General features: G+C 36.5%; 1 pseudogene; it reads right to left on the reverse strand.

The window, feature by feature from the left end:
• Positions 1 to 10,277: 10,277 nt before the first annotated feature.
• Positions 10,278 to 14,771, reverse strand: LOC132185155 (glutamate receptor 3.6-like; annotated as a pseudogene).
• Between the last annotated feature and the right edge of the window lie 1,894 nt (positions 14,772 to 16,665).

The following is a 16,665-nucleotide window of genomic DNA, read 5'->3' on the forward strand; positions in this document are numbered from 1 at the left end:
TCAATACTTTAATACCCCCCCCCCCCCTCTTCTCACGTGTAGGCCAACACGTGAAATATTTAATTAAAATGGAAAGTAAATGACGGAGTCAAAGTTCGAACTCAGGGTCTTTGTCTCAGATACTATGTTAAATTACCACTTTTCATAAAAGCTTAGGAACAGTAAAATTAATAATTTAATCAACACTTTAACACTTCCCTTCACTTGTAAGCTCAAACTTATTTTTTATTAGGTAGGTCCAATACGTGTAATATTTAAGGAGAAACTTCACAAAACTCCCATGAACTTTCATGCGTTTTGAAAATACTCCTCTGAAGTTTAAAAAATTTTAATTGCTTTCAATTATTCAATTCCGTTATAATTTTCTATTAAATCTTGTCAAAATTTTCAAAATACCAATGTTTTTTTATTAAAAAAAAAATTGTAAAGATTTAGGTGTTTATTTCTTTTAATAAAAAAAAATCTTTACAATTTTTATTATTAAAAAAAAAAAACCAAGGATATTTTGGGCATTTTGATAAAAAAAAAAATTAACGGAATAATGCAATTGAAAGAAATTGAAAGCTTGATACCCTTAATTGAGAGTTTTAAAACTTTGAAGATGTTGTGTCAAAACGATGCTTTCACTATCCAAGTTTGACTGATTAATCTCATTCGGAGATAATCTGATTACAACTTTTGTATAATTTAATTTTCTTTTCATTTATGGTTTCGTACTAATCAATGGCTATTTTTATGTAATATAATTAAAAGAGTATCTAGCTAGTAGTGTTCTTGGCAAATTCAAGCTAGTGGAAAGCAAAATAGGGTTGATCTGGTGATAACCAGATATCAAGTCCAGCTTAGAAAATTTTGTAGACCCCCAAAGTTCATCCAAGAGTTCATCTACCACAGGAATAGGAAACCTATCCTTAACTGTCACTTTGTTGAGGGATCTATAATCCATACACATTCTCCAAGTTCCATTAGCCTTCCTAACAAGCAACACTAGAGATGAAAAGGGACTGGTGCTGCTTCTAATAACTCCAGATTTCAGCAACTGCTTGACTATCTTATCGATCTCTTCTTTTTGATAAAAAGGATACCTGTAGGGTCTTACTGACATTGGCTGAACTCCTTTCTATAAAGGAATGGCATGATCATGAGCCCTGCTGGGAGGTAAACCAATAGGTTCTTGGAATACATCTTCAAATTGCTCAAGTATATCATCAAACAGTCCCTTTTTTTTCCACTTCAACCTTCCTCCCTTCATGATCTTCTTTTTCTGTCTGCACTGCATTATTAATAAGCTGTAGCATGACACCTTTGCTTCCCTTTTGAAGCCCTTGCAATGACTGTCCATCCTCCAAACTCAATTGAAGACCCTGCTGCAGCCCATGTAACACATACTTCTTATTACCAAATTGAAACTCCATGGTTAGCTGATCAAAATCCCACAAGATGGGACCTAACAACCTCAACCATTGTATCCCCAACACAATGTCACAACCAGCTAAAGGCAAAATGTACAAGTTCATTTGAAAAAAATTCCCTTGCACCATAAGTTTAAAGTCTGGACTCCTTCCTAGGCTGCTAATCACCTGGCCATTTGCAATCCTCACCTTAATAGAATCATCACTAGCACTTACAATTCCCAACATATTAGCTAGTTGAGCATCAACAAAATTATGAGTACTACCAGAATTTATAAGAATGACTACTTGCTAATTTCTTAAAACTCCAATAACACTCATAGTTTTCGGATTAGAAGTACCTGTAATAGCATTCAGAGAAATTTCTTGCTCTTCATCTAAAAAAAATTGTCCTGGATCCTCCTCCTCTTTGTCACCCACATCAACCCCAGCAACTACTTTCTGTTCTATAGCCTCTTCAATCAGAAACAACTTAGGTACAGCACACACATGCCCTCTACTCCATTTGGCATCACAAGAGTAACATAAACCCTTTTTTCTCCTCGCATCCATCTGAGCAGGAGATATTTTCTATACTGGAACCAGTGCTTTAGGAATATCATTAACAATTCCTCTAGCCTGATTAATTCCTCCAACACTCCCTTGAATCTGTCTAGGAGAATTGGAAAACTGCATTTTATTTCCATACAAATGACTCCCTTTAGAAAAACCAGTATTGCCATCATTCCCCCCTCCTTGATTTTTCCAAAAATATTTCCCTGGCCTACTATTAGTTACCAGACACTCCTCTTGAAGTTTTGCTAAAGCATAAGCATCATTCAAGGTCTTGGGATTAAACATCCTCACAGGAAGTCTAATGTCATCCCTCAAACCCCCCAAAAACATGCTCAGTTTATGAGAATCAATCAACAATAAGACTCTATTAGCTAACACTTCAAACTGAGTTTTATATTCATCTAAAGAACCAACTTGTTTAAGTTTAGATAGGGTCTCCATAGGGTCATCATATGCACCCTTACCGAATCTAACTTGAATAGCCACCAAAAAATCATTCAAACTAGACAGATTATGAGTATTACGCAAAGCTTAAAACCAAGATAAAGCTTTACCTTCCATATGAAATGAAGTAATTCTTAATTTATGCCCTTCCTGAACACAATAGAAATAAAAGAACAGCTCTGCCCTATAATACCAAGAATCTGGATCCTCACCATTAAAAGTAGGAAACTCCAACCTAAAAGGCTTTGTGAAAATCCCATCATTGGTTGTTGACTCCTCTGCAAACTGCCTTTCCCATTGGCTTGCAACAACATGACCTTGAACTTGCCCAACTTTGTCCACACTCTGCTGCATAGGATGTTTCTTCTTGGTCATCATTCTCATCATGGCCTTCATTGCTGCCTTATTTTTGGCAGAGTCCAAAATCAACTGATTTATAGTTGATTTAATTTCAACATTAGAATCCTAAAGACTCTTCATGGCTGACTGCAACACCACACACTCAGTTTGGATTGCTTTTAATTGCTGGCCTTGTTCCCACTGTACTGCTTCTTTTGCCATTGCTGACCTTGTTTTCATACAACCCAAAGAAAGAGAAAAAAATAAAAACCAGAATATCCCAAATGGATCAAGGGCTTTGATACCACTTGTTACAGTACTGATATGGATTCAATACTGTAATGGAGAGTAAGCAAGAAAAGAATAAAAGATGAAAGAGAAAGGAATGGGAATTGAGAAGAAGAAGAGAACTTTTATTGAGCAATTAGTAACTTCGAGGGTTACAACCTCCTAAGCACATTCGAGAGTGCCAATCTCCATGTTCATTAAGAACTATAAACAACCAAGCTCCTTTACAATTGAAGAGAGAACTATTTATAGTGCTCTTGTAAACTAACCACCTAACTGAATTACAACTTCATGCTAACCTCCTAACAGAATTAACTAATCAGCACGTGGGATTATCTTCATGCATCACCAACACCTGCCAACTCAGCTTGCCAACTCAGCTGCACCAACTTCATGCATGTGACAATATCTCCATGTTCATTAAGAACTACAAACAACCAAACTCCTTTACAATTGAAGAGAGAACTATTTATAGTGCTCTTGTAAACTAACCACCTAACTAAATTACAACTTCATGCTAACCACCTAACTGAATTAACTAATCAGTACGTGGGATTATCTTCATGCATCACCAACACCTGTCAACTCAGCTCCACCAACTTCATGCATGTGACAACACTCCCCCGTTTCAGAACACCTTGCCCACAAGGTGTGGATAGGCCTTTTTCAAAGCATAGAACTCTTCCCAAGTTGCATCCTCCTGAGATTGACCTGCCCATCTAACCAAAACTTCAGTGATTGCCCTATTATCTTGAGGTCTAGACCTGCGAGCCAGCACCTCCACTAGTTCAAGCTAAATGATACCATCAGCATTTACTGGGGGCAGAGTATGGACTACAATATTGCTGCTACCTACCTTAGGCTTGAGCTACGACACATGAAACACAGGGTGAATCCGAGCATTCTGAGTAAATTTAATTCATAAGCTACCTCCCCCACCTTTCTAATCACTGTAAAGGGACCATAAAACCTAGGAAACAATTTCAAGGCCCTCTTAGTAACCAGAGAACGTTGTCTGTAAGGCTGCAATCTGAGATGCACCTGTTGACCAACTTCTAAAGTCCTCTCTGACCTTCTCAAGTCAGCATACCTCTTCATTCTTTGCTGAGCATGCTGAAGGTTATGCTATAGAAGCCCTAGAATTTCCTCTCTAGACTTCAGAACCTCATCTACAACTGCCACCTGAGTTGTGCCTGGCACATAGGTTAACAACCTAGGAGAGAGCCTGCCATAGACCACTTGAAAACGTGTCATCTTGATGGACTTTTGCCAACTGGTGTTATACCATTATTCTGCCCAAGGTAGCCAAGATAACCACTAACATGGCCTATCATGAGCAAAACACCTTAAATAGTTCTCCAAGCTTTTGTTTACTATCTCGGTTTGTCCATCAGTTTGTGGATGATAGCTAGTACTCGTCTTGAGTGTAGTCCCCTGCATTCTAAACAATTCCTTCCAAAATGCACTGGTGAAGGTAGGATCACAATCAGAGACAATAGATGTAAGCATACCATGAAGTCTGATTATATTGCTTACAAAGAGTTGAGCAATCTTTGAAGCAGTATATGGATGAGCCAAGGAAGTGAAATGAGCATATTTGGACAACCGATCCACTACTACCAAAACCCAGAATGTCCATTGGAAAGAGGCAATCCTTCTACAAAATCCATGGTAATATCAGACCAAATCTGAAGTGGAATGGGAAGTGGTTGCAGCAACCCAGCAGGAGAAGTGTTCTCATATTTCATTTTCTGACAAACTTCACACTCCTTAATAAACTGCTTAAGATCCTTCTTCATGCCCTTCCAAAAAAAAATCTCTTTTAGCCCACTGCATTGTTTTCTCATAACCAGAATGGCCTGCAATGGGATCACCATGAACAAAAGATAGAATTTGAGCTTTAATGGTTGGATCATTACCTAAGTACAATCTGTTTTGTAAAACAACAACCCCTCCCTATAAGCATACTTAATGGTATTCAACTGATTAGTTAACCACTTAGTAATCAATCCCTGCATAAGTAGATCCTCCTTATAATGCCTTTTCAACCTATCCACCAAATCCGAGGTAGGGATTGACAAAAGAGCAAGATAGATCTCTTCTGCCCAACCATCCCTCCTAGACAAGGCATCTGCCACCTTATTTTTTCACCCATTTCTTAAATTCCACAGTGAAATCATACCCTAACAGCTTGGAAATCCATTTTTGTTGGAAGGGAGTACCAACTTTTTGCTCCAACAGAAACTTCAAGCTTTGTTGGTCAGTTTTAACAACAAAACTCTACCCCAACAAATAGGGTCTCCACTTCTGAATAGCAGTTACTAAAGCCAATAATTCATTTTCATAAGTGGACATGAGAAGAGCCTTTCCCTTCAAAGTTTTACTCAAATAAGCAATAGGTCTATTGCTTTGCATCAAAACTGCACCTATTCCTATCCATTTGGTTGTTCTGGTTTTTTTTTTTTTTTTTTTCTTTGGTTTATATGAAAACAAGGTCAGCAATGGTAGAAGAAACAGTACAGTGGGAACAAGGCCGGCAGCTAAAAGCACTCCAAACTTAGTGTGTGGTGTTGCAGTCAAACATGAAGAGTCTTTAGGATTCTAATGATGAAATTAAGTTGATTGTAAATCAGTTGGCTAGGGACTCTGCAGAGACGAAGCTAGCAATAAAAGCTTTGATGGGAATGATGACCAATCAGAAACATCCTATGCAGCAGAGCTTGGAGGAAGTTGGGCAAGTTCAGGGTAATGTTGCTGCAAGTAAGTGAGAAAGACAGTTTGCAGAGGAGTCCACAAGCAATGAAGGGATTTTTACCAAGGCTTTTAGGCTGGAGTTCGCTACTTTTAATGGTGATGATCCAGATTCTTGTTGTTATAGGGAAGAGCAGTTTTTTGATTTCTATCGTGTTCAAGAGGGGTAGAAATTGAGAATCACTTCATTCCACATGGAAGGTAAGCCTTTATCAGGGTTTCAAGCATTAAAAAATACTAATAATCTGTCTAGTTTGAATGATTTTTTGATTGCTATTCAAGTTAGATTCGGTAAGGGTGCATATGATGACCCTATGGAGACCTTATCTAAGCTGAAGCAAGTTGGCTCCTTAGATGAATATAAAACTCAGTTTGAAATCTTAGAAAATAAAGTTTTAATGTTGATTGATTCTCATAAGTTAAGTATGTTTTTGGGGGGCTTAAGGGATGACATTAGGCTGCCACTGAGGATGTTTAATCCTAAGACATTGAATGATGCTTATGCTTTAGCAAGAATTCAGGAAGAATGTCTTATGAATAACATCAAGTCAGGGAAATCTGTTTCAAGAAATCAGGGAGTGGGAAATGAATATGGTTTTGGATTTAATTGTGGAGATTCTTATGGAAACAAAGTGCAGTTGTCTAATTCACCTAGGCAGAATCAAGGGAGTTTTGGAGGGAATAATCAGCCAAATGGATTTGTTAATGACAATCCTAAGGCAATAGTTCTAGTTCAGAAGCTTTCTCATGCTGAAATGGATGAGAGAAGGAAGAAGGGATTATGTTACTTGTGTGATGATAAATGGAGTAGAGGACATGTGTGTGTTGTGCCTAAGCTATTCTTAATTGAGGAAGTGGAAGGGCTAAAAGAGGTTATGGAAGTGATTAGTCCTGACAAAGAAGAGGAGGATCTAGGTCAATTTTTTCTGGATGCAGGTTGAATAAAGATGGAATTATTCGGCTTGGACAGTCTGCTAAGGAGGCTACTTGGGAGGAATTCCATTCATTGAAGAAAGCCAACCCACACCATGTGGGCAAGGTGTTTTGAAACAATGGAGTATTGTCATAGGCCAAGCATTCAGAGGTGAGGTGGCAGCTGCACAGTGAGGTGGCAGTTGCACAAGCATTTAGGAGCAAGTTGGAAGAAGACTTGAAGATTAGTTAGTTAGCTAGTTGTAACTAAAATGTATTAGAGGAAGAGCTACCGGATTGTGGTTAGCCATTCTCTAAGTTCAAGTCAGTTAGTTGGCAGTTAGTAGTTGTAATCAGTTAGTAGTTGTGAGGTTAGTTAGTTGAAGAGAGAGCTATTAATAGCCTTGAAGGCAGATTGTATTCTTTAGCTTGTGAGTTGTAAGTTCATCATGAACATGGAGATTGGCACTCTCGAATGTGCTTAGGAGGTTGAGTTACCCTCGAAGTAGCTCGTTTGATCAATAAACTTTCTTCATTCTTTTCATCTTTCCTTTCTTTCTCTTCATTCTTTCATTTCTGAGTTCATTTACAGTGTAATTCTCTAAGAGCACTGTAAACTCAAATTCAACCAAAATGCCAATCCTAAATTCGGCCCATGAACCAAAATGATAGAGAAGCTTATTTGTTTCCAACGTGAAACTCTTTCACGAAATTTCCGACTATCTGGCATCGAACCCACTGCCATTTGTGCTTGAATTTCTTAGAATGATGTTTTGGATCAATTGAGGTGGTTGGATCATCAAGCTTGGTGACAAACGATCAGCCGGGGATGGAGGAGGAAATGCAATTGATGTTAGAGGATGAAGATGGATTGCGTGGTGATAATTTGGAATCAACAAAGATATAAAGGAAAATTTGCGTGGTGATACTGAAGGTGGGAGTGGTGATAAAATTGCAGTTGTACCTACAGCTACAATAGCTGCATCTTTCTTTTGTTGTTCTTCTAGTATGACTTTTTTCAAGTTGTGCCACACCAAGTCCTCCCTATGGAGCTTTCTTTTGCTAGGGAACTTTCTTTTGCTTTGGCTTTTCAAAAGAGTAACACCACTACCACCGCTGCTGCTACACTTTTGGGTTTGGTCATCATTTCTTGTTCTTTTCCATCTAAGTTTATGTATTTCAAGAAAAATCTCATTAGATTTTACTTTATATACCTAAAGAATTAAATCCTCACAATATGTTTAAATGCAAAGCAAACCTTACCTTGAGGATAGGAACAAACATAACCTCGTGATTAAGATGAAGAATGTCGTTATCTTGAGTCACTTAGAACGAACAATGTAAAGGCCCTTCTTGGGAGCCTTTCGTGCTTGTGATTGAAGAGACCTTCATGCTTGTTCTCAAAGAAATCTTGAGCCACTGCAATCACCATACCCAAATTATGGTGGGGATTTTGTGTGTGGATGATCCATAAGGGATTTTGGTTGTTATTGTGACAAATTAAGATTTTGATAGCGAATCACTAAAGTCCTTTGGGGCTTGCTCTTGAAACCATCTACATTGTTCTTTGCATTGGCAGTCTCTCAATAATGCTTCACATTGGTGTGAAACAACACTATCAAAGTATTAATATCATGCCATAATTTGAGTAAGACACTTTGTCAAAACAGCTCTAAATTTTATTCCTGAACCCCACACTCCAAAATTTGCTCCTATTCTTCATTTGCCAGAATCTTTGGTTTCCTCCACTACTTCAAATAAAAATTAGAGATAAAAGAAATCGTGTGCCTTTTACTCTTAATCACGAATTAATCTCAAATACTTGTTTGAATAAGGCTTCCCATTTTCATATTCACCTTAATGTAAAGTGACGCTAAATTGTCATTTACATTTACACACAAATTTTGCTTGCTAGGTAAATTGTATTTCATGATATAACCATGGAGGATTCATTGGAATTTACATGATCAAGCTCACCAAAAAAAAATGATCAATTCAAAACTTGACATGTAATAAAAAAAATCAAAAAAAAAAAAAAATCAAAATTTACACATTAATGCATCTTGGTGACCTAGTTACTTGTTCAGTCACGTGAATTTTATATTATCAACAAGAAGTGGCACACATGCCGTGAAGTTACCCTTCCACACCCTATTTAAAACATAGGGAAAACTTCACTTAATTCTCCCCTAATTTTCATCACTTTTGTAACGTACCTTCCAAATTCAAAAACTCTAAATTTAGTTTATCAAACTTTAAAAAATTTACAATCTCAGCCCTCTTATTAGGGTTTGGGGTTAAATTAGATGGTCAAAGGGTAAAATAACCATTATACCCATGTAACTTCATGAAATTACCAAATTACTCTTAAATTACAATTAATTATTTTTTTAAAAAAAAAAAGTGAAAAAAAATCTAGGAAAAATACAAGGGTATTTTGAAAATGTATCACCCATTAGTTAGGATTTAATTGAAAATCATAATGGATGGGCGAGATTGCAAATTTTGCAAAGTTCGATAAACTAAGTTGAGAGTTTTTAAACTTTGTAGGGAGATTGCATAAACGACGAATGTTCATGAGGGTTAAGTGAAGTTTCTCCTAAAACTTATCACCATCTTCTCCCTACCTATTCAACTAAAGAACATTTTTCTTTTCTTTTAGGGGAAACTTCACAAAGACCCCTTAAACTTTCAAGTGTTTTGAGAAGACTCTATCAAAGTTCAAAAACACTTAATTTTACTATTCGAACTTCTATTTTGATGCAATCTACCTCTATCTGTTAAAGTTTGGAGTTAAATATACATTAAAATTGATGAAATGACCTTTTATACCCTTGAAACTCTTATAAAATTTCAAATTTACCCTTAATTTCACATTAAAATATATATATATATATATATATATATATATATATATAAAAGTTGAGGGTATTTTGGTATTTTTCATAGGCTTCATTAGGATTTAACGCCAAATTCTAACGGATGGGGTATATTACATAAAATTAGAAGTTTGATGGCATTTGTGAAGTTAACCCCTTTAAACTTTAGGGATCTTCTCAAAACGAGTAGAAATTCATGAGGCATTTGTGAAGTTAACCCCTTCTTTTACCTAAAACCTAAAACTGGTAAAGCTTTCGGTTTCGAGTTTTGATCCTCAAGAACCAAAAGAGGGACAAAACCCACAAACCCCCCTCTAGATTTTCTCTTTCAAAGCTTCCAAACTTTCTCTTTCACTCCCCCAAGGATTTTCACAACAACCAAATGGATTGTAGAGAGAGAGTGAGAATGGGTTTACTTGCATTGAGAGAAAAGGTCGTACGTTTTGTGGCTTCTCGGAGCAATCAAGCTTAGGTCGGCGTGATTTGGTGTTTTCATATTCATGATATTTGGAGTTCGAAGCTCAATTTTCTATTGGTGTTTGCATTTAATAATATTGGGAGGATTTAATTCTTTTTCATTATTATTATTTATAGTTTTTGTTATTCTTTTTTAAGACCCTTTTCACAAAAATATTTTTTAAATTAAATTATCATGAAAACCAGGCAGGTTATAGGCTAGTTTTCTTAACATATATATATTTAGTATGTCATAAAATAGTAGCACTATATAGAAGATAACAACATTTGCACAAGTTCATGATAGTTCCAAGAAACTTATAACTAATTAGACTTCATGGTTGGTAGAAACGCTACCATTCTTTTTGAGGTTCATCTTAATGCACACTTCCATTGGAGACCATCTCCCTTGGCCTTCTGTTGGACCCACTATTTCCTTCCTCCTCCACTTGAATAACATCTTCTTCCTTTTTTTTAACAAATGTAAGAAATGATTGAATACGTGAAGATTGCGAGGTGTCGTCGGAGTACTGCCTCATGTATTGACGCACCATCTTAATGAGATAGAAAAGGAGAGCAAGAAAGCAAGTTGAGCCACATAGTAAAAAGAGGCCCCAAAAACTGGTAAGCGGAAGGCGGTCTACATCTTGTTTTGCACCTTCTGAGCTGCAAGCATTTCTTGTAAACCATTTGTCGTGAAGCCTTTGTAGAACCCCTTTCTCTGATAGTGTTAGGATGGCAGTTGACATGTCAATCGCTAGTGGCGAGTCTCGTGGAAAGCCCTAATCAATGAGAAATGTGGAACAACACTATATTATCATCATTAAGTTGATAAGTGCTAATTAAATAACCAGTTGCTAATAGAGATAATCTACCTATTAAACATACAAGGTTTTTAAAACCTAACTACCAACTAGAATGGTATTTAAAGTCAAAGAAAAAGGGAAAAATACATTTAATCCTCCCTTAGTATATACGTTTTTTTTATCTTAGCCTAAAATATTTAAAAAGTGGCGATGTACCACCTAAGTTTTCAAATATTGCAATGTTGCCCATCCATTAGTCATTTCCGTCTTACTTGATGAAAAATAACTCATGTGCGTCGCATATGGATTTTTAATGGGTGAAAAGTCCAAAATTACTCAATTTTCCCTGATGAAGAAGAAGAAAAAAAAAAAAAAAAAATCATGGTTTATGGTTTATGAGAGTGGTTTGGCCATTCTCATTATGGCCAGATGGAGATGCTTCGGCCACCCCAAAAGAACCCCCCCCATTGTAGTAAAATGGAGGTGGCTGGCCACCCCCAAATGCTTATGGGGTGGGTGTGCTCACTCCCAATTTTTATTTTTATTTTTATTTTACTTTTTGAAGGAAAATAAGGGCAGTTTGAACTTTTCATCCATTAAAAAACCATGTGTGACGCACTTGGGTCATTTTCTGGAAAAGAAGACAAAAATAGTTAACAGATGGGCAACATTACAAAAGTAAGAAGTTTTGATGTGAGGGTTCATTGCTACTTTTTAAACATTAAAAGCAAAATCGAAAATAACAAGTACGCATCGGGGGTTAAATGTATTTTTCCCAAAGAATAATGTTTGAAATGATACTTACAAAACCCCATTCCATTTTGGTGAACTCTTGACCGACAATACCAAATTCACATCTGGTGGAGAGAAAGAGCTCCATGTATGCTCGCTCGTCAATCACTGCAGCAACACCACCTTTACTCGGGCCATCCCTCAAAGCTCTCTCATATTCTTCTGGTGAGCCAAGGGGAACAAGTCTGGACTCTTGTATGTTGAGCTCATTAGTCAAATAATTTTCAGCAAATGAACCACGATGATAACCAATGCGATCATTGCTTGATATCAAACTTTCAATTCCTTTGATGGGAGAAGAAAGTTGTTCCACTGTAAGGATTGATGTTAGACTTGCAGTGTAACTCGAATTTACTATTAGAACTACAAAAAGCCAAATGATAACCACTAAGCGACCAAGGGTGCTCACAATCTTCTCTCCTGCATAAAAGAGGAAACGGGCAGGCAATTGAGCAATATATACTCATGTAAGAGTCTTTGTACATATGGGAAATAGATGGTGAACTAGACTAAACTAGAGTATTAACCTCACTTACTCTGAGAAAAAAACAAAGTTGAAAAACTAAACCTGCAAAGTAAAGCACAATAATTAGCAATTAGGGGAAACAATGAATGAAACATTCTACAGAACATGAATGAAAATGATGGATGAACTACCTAAACGATTAACTACAGTACATGTATACTCTCTTATACAAGTGTAATGTTACTTAGGAACATACTCACCATAGGATTGTGACACATTGTTTTCTAGGAGGGCCACGGAAATGGTCATTTGTTCTATACTCCAAAATCTAAACAACTACTCCCACAACAAGGAAAGATATACTCGTAACGCACCACATCATTGGAGTAAACGGTCTTAGAAAGGCCCAAGCACTAGAGTTCAACTTCCAAACTGGGGCCACTACAACTAGCCCGGATGCAATATATGGCTGTGTGAAATCCACCCTTCTTTGTCCGGTTGGTGGTAATTGTAATGTCGCCAACCACAACATCAAGTTCCTACATGGAAAGAGGAAAACTCGTTAATTAGGGTAAAGAGTCTGCAGAAAATTGTTGTAAGTCATACTTACACCCGTTGTGATCATGTCCAGAAGATGATCTGCAGATATTCGATTGCTATGTTCATCCCCAAATGGAATAAACTTACATGGGACTGGATACGGCAATAGCTCCTTTGCAGCAGTAAACACATCAATACAATAACCAACATAGTTATCCGAGCCTTCTATTTGTGACACAAATACCCAAGAAGCAAAATCAAGTGGGACTCCAACTCGCAATTGCCTTCCATTGCTTGAGAATACCCACCCAAGAGGCTTTTGAGTGATTTGTCCCGGCCAGATTACACCATATAGTTGCTGATTTGAACTGTTCTTTTCTGGAGGCAACGCCACTGATAAGCCGGAAGAATTTGACCAATAACCAATTGTCCTCATCCCCGTACCAATGACATTGATTACGTCATATGCAGGACTAATGAGGTCCCCATTTGAAGTGAAATTTATTGGGCCACTTAAACCACTCATATTAACCTCTAAAATGTTGTTAAGCAATACCTTTCCTCCATCAAAGATTCTTATGGCATCAAAATGCAAGTTTCCTCCTTGAAACTCAATTAAACTCGAATCATTTGAAAATGAAATATTGTTTCCCCTCTGATTTAAAAATGTGTCAAGTGCATGAGCAAGAAGCCAAATAGTGTCGTAGGCATATAAGCCATACGTATTTAGTTTGAAAAGGCTGCCATTTGTCTTTGTAGCCAAGTTGCTCCACCTTGAAACAAATTTCCTTTTGAGTTCCGAATCTGGAGTGTGCATACGTAAAGTAAGAACCCCTTGAATACTATCCATTGTCATTGAAGGGAGGGAAGGTTCTATGTCAAGTAGAGTAGAGAGCCAATCAGTAGCTATCCACACATATCCACTACCCATCATCCCATTCTTACGTGCCATATCAACTACCTCCAGACCCCAGGTTGAATATGTGTGGAGGATAATAACCCGAGACTCCATCATGGCTACCTTAAACAGAGTATCAGAGATGCCATTCCGGTCTACTTTGGGGCTCAAAGGTGCTTTGTACGAGATTTTACGACGTTTTTCGGCGAGCTTGTCACCTAATGCAGCAACCCCATTTCTCCCATGATCATCATCTATGTAGATTACTATGACATCTCGCCATTTGTAGAAGCCTACGATTTCTGCTATGGCAGTCATCTGGAAAAGGTCGCTTTGCGTTGTCCTAACAAAGTAAGGGAATTGAAGTGAATTTAGGCTGGGATCTGTTGCCGCAAAGGACAATAGAGGCACTTGGAGCTCGTTCGCAATATGTGAAATCACATGGGCCATAGCAGAATGCTGGGGACCAATTATGGCCACGGTATCATTCTCCATAAGCCGCAAAGCTGTGAAAGAAGAATGAAAGTGCAATCTGTATGAGAGAAAACAATGGAAAAATTTGTGAATTAATGAACAAACAAAACATTTACCCTCAATGATTCCCAGAAATCCACTGGATAATTTTGTATCCTGCATGGTAATTTTGAGCTTAGTTCCATTTAGAACCACAGGATTGGAATTCACATCGTCCACTGCAGCTTCTATGGCAACTTTTGCAACTTTCCCAATGGAAGAATCGAAAGACAAAATAGCGCCAATGTTAACCACGTCGGGTCTAGTAGAAGAACCAGAACCATCTGTGCCAGTGCCAGAGCTAATAAAGTGGCCATTGTAGAAAATCATTGCCAGAAGCCAAAACATATGCATGCTGGATTGCAATGCGAAAAAACCAAATGGTCTACTCATTGCAGGAACTTCACATACCGACACTGCAGCCTACCAAAATGCATGTTAAAGAAAGACACACACATCATCCTAAAACAACAACAATACTGCAGAAAAAGTACTCTAGAAACTGTTCGGAATGAGTCAAATGAATGGTCGGATTCATTAGATTAGTTGCTAGAACTGTCGGTTTGAAGAGGTAAAGCCGAAGCAAATCTGTCATCATAATTCCTACAGTAGCAACCTAAGATGAGAACCACACTAAGAAAATAAGGCACAAAGGTAGATTATATGACCTCCCATGAAAGACGTGGAAACAAGATCTACCCATTAATCTAAAAGGAAATTAATGAGATTATTACTTTCAAGTGAAGTTCATATATATTTAGAAGATACAAAATAATAATTAGTTGGGAAGCACGACAAGTCATCATAATTAATTGAAGACCACAGCTCATGATGAAAATGAACACAAGAACAACCAATCATTCATGAATTATGAAAACTGTAATTGTATACTTAATCTGTTGATTAGTTAACACATTACCTTGCAAACTTTTCAGCAAGAAGTTGATTCATTGAGAGAAGCATTCTGCAGAGATATTTCATCAACCAACTGATCATGACACTCACTAATGATCTTTAAAGATATCTTTTGTAAAATCAAACTACAGCTCCCCCAACTTTGCATTACAAACATTAACAAAAAGAGGAACAAATAACATGGAAAAAGAAGTTGATTAGCTACTCCAAAGTATCTTTATATAATATTGGATACCCCACCTGGGCAGAGGAAAGTAGATTATGTCACAATAATGTGGAATATTATAGTTTCTTTCGGTTAATATTCTCTTTATCCTAAGTAAATCTTATTTTTTTTAAAAAATAGAGACAGATCAAGTGTTTTTTTTTTCATTTTTTTTTTTTTCGAAAAATAATCTCCAACTAAAATGAAGAGAATACCAAAAAGTAGTGTAGCATTTCTCTACAATAATTTTACGTATAAAGATCAAATATCTTTGTGGGTCTCCAAATAAATATAAATCTGATTTAGCTATTTTTGGGTCAAAATCCTCCCAAGTTCACTTTTAAGGTCAAGATTATCTCCTAATAATGGAATGCATGCCATATGAGGCATAGAAGGGAAATTAATTTAAAATGGTTTATCAGTAGCAGAGAGATTGAGCAAAACTTCTTTGGAGCCAGATCTCAGCAAAGTCTCAATTCAAAATGGTCTATCATATGAGGGTTTTTTCAATTATGCAAGGTTTTTTTTTTTTTTTTTTTGTACGCAGATATGAGATGAAAAAAAATCAGAGAATGCAAATCATCTCATAGAGGTAGCAACAGATTTTCCTTAGTTTAAATCTACTTTTATTTTTTAATAATTTGGTGTGTTATGTATATTATTTTGTGTGTTATGTATTTGATTTTTGAAAGACTCAGATTTAGCAACTTAAGATTTCTTATGAAGAATTTAAGACAAAAATATGCACGAGTTGGGTTGGGTAACATAATATGAATATTATGATGCTTAAAAAAGAGTCACTGAAAAGACATCCATTTTGAACGTTTTGTTGAAGAAGAGAGAAGAGAGAACCAGTTTTAGAGAAATCTCAAGAAAGTTTAAGATTCATAGTTTAAAATAAAATATTAGAGGTGAAAAGGTAGGCGGTTAATAACTGCACGAGCTGCTCACTGTACTAACTGCTAACTGCTTTTAAAGGTGGTTATGACTTTTGGTTTTAGGTTTTGGAAAAATTGATATATATATATATATATATATATATAAGAATGTATAAAAATTTAAAAACGATGTCGTATGTAGTAGGATATTATCGTATCACCATAAAAACGGCGTCGTTTTTTTTTTTTTTTTTAAATGTTTTCTTTTAAAAAGCGGTTAGCGGTTATTAAGATTATTAACCGCCTAGCCGGTTAGCGGAGGCGGTTAGTGAATTTTACTAACCACCTAAAGGGTTACGGTTAGTGGTTTTAGCCAATAACTGCTAACCGTAATTGCATTTTCACCCCTATAAAATATAATAAAAGTTCACTTAACTCTTAATTAAGGCTTTAGATTTTCTTTTGCTTCACATCTTTTTCAGAATCAGGATTCTCTATTGGTCACAGTAATGTTATCTTCTTTTTTTTTTTTTTTTTAACATGAATCTTTCAGAATTTATTGATAAAAGATCAAAAACATAAAAGCTCTTACATTACAGAGCATAAAGCTTTGATA

This window comes from Corylus avellana, chromosome ca1 (genome assembly GCF_901000735.1).
Source record: "Corylus avellana chromosome ca1, CavTom2PMs-1.0".
In the NCBI taxonomy this organism is placed as follows: Eukaryota; Viridiplantae; Streptophyta; class Magnoliopsida; order Fagales; family Betulaceae; genus Corylus; species Corylus avellana.